We start from the raw sequence: 4107 nt of genomic DNA on the forward strand, positions 1-4107 counted from the left end.
GGGGACATCTTCCCATATCCCTAGCGGTGTCTTCGTCGATCTATCGGCCATTTGAAGAGTGATATTGGTACATTTAAGTTCTCCCATTCCCAACCTTTTACTTACCGAGTACGGCATGACACTCACACTAGCCCCTAGATCACATAAGGCTTTGTTGATCGTTGTGTCGCCAATGGTACACGGTATTGAGAAGCTTCCGGATCCTTTAACTTTGGAGGTGAACTCCCTTGAAGAATTGCACTACTCACCTTAGTGAAGGCGATAGTCTCAAGTTTCCGGATTGACTTCTTCTTTGTGAGGATATCTTTCATGTACTTTGCATAGGCCGGAACGTGATTGATTAATTCCGTGAAAGGAATTGAGACTTCTAAGTTCTTCACAATTTCCATGAACTTTCCAAGTTGATCATCAAATTTAGGCTTGGCTTGACGACTTGGAAAAGGAAGTCTAATCACAATGGGCTCCTTTTCTTTGGCTTTGTCTTCATTTTTCTTTGAACTTTCTTCTTTTGATGATTCCCCTTCCTTGGGACCTTGCACCACAACTTCATTCTCACTAGCTCTCACAACTTCATCCTCAACTTGCTTCTTCGGTGCTTCATATCTTGTACCACTTCTCAAGTGAATGGCACTAACCGTTTCATGTCTAGGGGGATTACCTTGAGGTGGTAATTGCCCCTTTTGTCTTTGTGAGTTTGAAGATGCTAGTTGGGTCAATTGTGTTTCCAACATCTTGGTGTGAGCTAGAATGTTGTTGATGGTGGTGTCTTTTGCTTGGCTATCTTTTTGCATTTGGGTGAAAAATTCTTGTTGATTTTTTTGCATTTGAAGGACCGCTTTTTGGACATCAAAACTTTGGTCATTGTGGTGATTGTATGGATTTTGATTTTGGTAGCCTTGGTTTTGATTGAAAAAGGGTCTTTGATTTTGATTTCGCATGGGTGGTGGAGTGTATGTTGTTTGAGGGTTTTGGACATTTTGGCTTTTGTATGAGAGATTTGAATGGAACTTGGTGTTTTCATTGTAAAAATTTGAATAAGGGGTACCACTTTTGTAAGCTTGGAAAGCATTGACTTGCTCGGTTGTTCCCCTACATTCACTTGAGTCATGACCCAAGGTTCCACAATTCTCACATATCCCGCTTGGGATTGATGAGGATGCCGTCATGGCATTGACATGATGCTTTGATGATTTTGAGCTTTCCTCAAGTCTAGCCATAGCTTGTTCAAACTTCAAGTTGATTGTGTCAATGTGAGCACTAAGTTGAGCACCCAATTGAGTAACGGTGTCCACTTCATACTTTCCTCCTCTAGTAGCCTTGCGAGGCCTACTATATTGCGAATTATGGACCGCCATTTCCTCAATCTTGTTCCATGTTTGATTGTCATCAACTTCGGTGAACATTCCATTTGATCCCATATTGAGAATGTTCCTTGAATCTTCATATAAACCATTCCAAAATTGTTGCACTAAAAACCATTCGCTAAGTCCATGGTGAGGACATGAGCGACAAATACCCTTGAACCGCTCCCAAGCTTCGTACAAAGATTCTTCATCCCTTTGCTTAAAACCCGTAATTTGAGCTCTTAGCATGTTGGTCTTCTCCGGTGGGTAGAATTTTTTGTAGAAAGCTAGAGCTAGCTTCTTCCAAGAATCTATTCCAAGGGTGGCCTTATCAAGGCCCTTCAACCATTGCTTTACGGTGCCGATTAACGAAAAAGGAAATAAGACCCATCTTATTTGGTCTTGAGTCACGCCCGTTTGAGAGATAGCTTCACAATAATCACAAAATGTTTCCATATGAGAATGAGGGTCCTCACTAGGCATTCCCCAGAATTGGCTCCTCTCAACTAGTTGGATGAAGGCGGACTTGGCAATAAAGTTTCCGGTAAGATGTTGTGGGGTAGGAGTACCATTTGGTAAATCCTCCTCGGTGGGTATAGAGTGTGACGAGAATTTAGGCATTGTAGGTGGATTTTGTGTGGTATTGTTTAATGGGTTCTCTTCTCCTTCTATTGCGAAAGGATTGACAAACTCACTAGTGGGTTGAACAACTTCACCAACACCTCCCAAATTCCTCCTAACAAGTCTCCTATTATTCGTCAAGGTTCTTTCGATTTCACGGTCAAAAGGTAACAAATCTCTTTGTAACCTTCTAGACATGCAAAATATCAAACAACTAGAAAACAATTAGAACAAACCTTGAGGAGTCTTACTTCCCCAAGGTGAAAAAGACACAACTAAAAATAATAAAAGAAATCTTAAATCAATTAAACACCGTCCCCGGCAACGGCGCCATTTTTGATCGGCAAACCATTTGGTGTTCACAATTAAGCATATGTGGTCGTTGGTCAATGGTCGATACAAAACACAATTTATACTTCACAAACAACTCTACAATTAGTAAAGAGGCAAGTAAAGGTCGGATCCCAAGGGACGGGTATTGAAATGAAGATTCTATTGTAACTAGTAGTGTCTAGGGGTGTCACAAATTGGGTTGATGTAGAAGGTCACTAAACTAAAATAGCAATGAAAATAAACTAACAAGGTAGATGAAATAAGGGTGTAAACAATTGATTAAAAGCACTAGGGTGTCATGGGTTCATAGGGGAATCATGGGATATGATCATACAAACATGTTCTCAAATTATAAGCAAGCAATTATTGTTGTGATGGATTGAGTTGGGTTATATCTTACAATCCTAGGAAAGTTTGGGTCCCGGAGCCGAATCTCTTGGATTGTACAACACCTACAAGTCGACTTAATCTTCCCTACTTAACACATGCATGATCTAACAAGACTCGAGTTGGGTTATGTCTTACAAGTCAAGTTGAAAGGATAGAAGATGATAGTAAATGCAAGGATTCATAGGCTTAGCATTTCATCAAATATAACATGTGCATGTATTAAGATCAAAACAAGCAAGCAAATAAGATATGAAAGCATATTAATTTAAGCATGAATCATTCCCCATGTTGGTTTCCCTAATCACCCATTAAACCCTAGCTAAGAGACTACTCACTCATTATCATATTGATCATGCTAGAAAGGTTGTCAATCATACTAACATAATGAAACATGATGAATAAATGAAAGTAATTAGCAATAATTAAAAAGGGATTAAGAGATTATACCTACTAATGATTCCAAAATAATAATGCAAAGAATAATAGAAGAACTTGATGATTGATGGAAGGTTGTCAATCTCCCAATAAACCCAATAATCTTCTAATTACCCAAAATAAAGTAAGAACAAGAGAGAGATTGAAGAACTAAAACTTGGATTAAAACTTGATTAATATTTGATTACAATATTGAAGAGAGATTTGATTGATATTAACTACTCTAATATTTGATAAGAAGAACATGCTCCTCTAATTAGACTAATGGGGTATTTATAGTGAAAATTAGGGAGGATGCATTAGGGTTAACTAAGGGCTAAACTAGTAATTACACTTTTTAAGTTGAGCGAGGAGCCTCCGGGATTATCCGAGAGAAGGGCTTCTCCATTTCGTAGCTTGAAGAACGAAATCGTGGCTTTGTGGCCGTGATCCGTGCGGGCCGGGAGTCGGGACGACCGGATCTGGGATGGACGATCCGAGCGGATCAAGGAACAAGACGCTCGGACTGGGCATGGGGAATCCGAGCGGATTCCTGGTGAGGACGCTCGGACTGGCGAGGACGGGCGGATTTTCTACAATCCGTTCGGATTGTAGTTCAGCAGCTTTCCTTCTTCTTTTTCTTCCCTTTTCTTCATGAATTCCTTGGGGATTTCCTTGGGGACTCAAGGATCCTTTTCTCAACAATGCTCTTCTACTATGCTATGTACAAAGGCCTTCTAGTCTTGTCTCTCCTTGATGCTTGGTCATTGAATATGATCAATTTAGCCTTGTTTTGCCATGAAAATGCAAGATTCTTACTCCTTTCCTACCAAGGGATCAAAATCTCAAAGAATATGCAAAACAAAGAACTAAAGATAAGAAATGACCCAAATAGGCACTAAAAAGCATGGAAACAATGGTAATTCGGGGGCTAAATATGCGCCAATTATGGTCGCATCAACGCCCGGGCAGAGCCTCACAAATCCGGCCGTCCCGTCCCTAAGAC

General features: G+C 40.2%; 1 non-coding gene across 1 annotated transcript; it reads left to right on the top strand.

Annotated features, from left to right (window-relative positions):
• Nucleotides 1–1485: 1485 nt before the first annotated feature.
• LOC141589164 (small nucleolar RNA R71) lies at nt 1486–1592 on the top strand. Its single transcript, XR_012520113.1, has one exon. It is a non-coding gene; the product is annotated as a small nucleolar RNA R71 (small nucleolar RNA).
• The last annotated feature ends 2515 nt before the right edge of the window (nt 1593–4107 follow it).

The sequence above is a fragment of the Silene latifolia genome, chromosome 6, assembly GCF_048544455.1.
Source record: "Silene latifolia isolate original U9 population chromosome 6, ASM4854445v1, whole genome shotgun sequence".
Taxonomy (NCBI): domain Eukaryota; kingdom Viridiplantae; phylum Streptophyta; class Magnoliopsida; order Caryophyllales; family Caryophyllaceae; genus Silene; species Silene latifolia.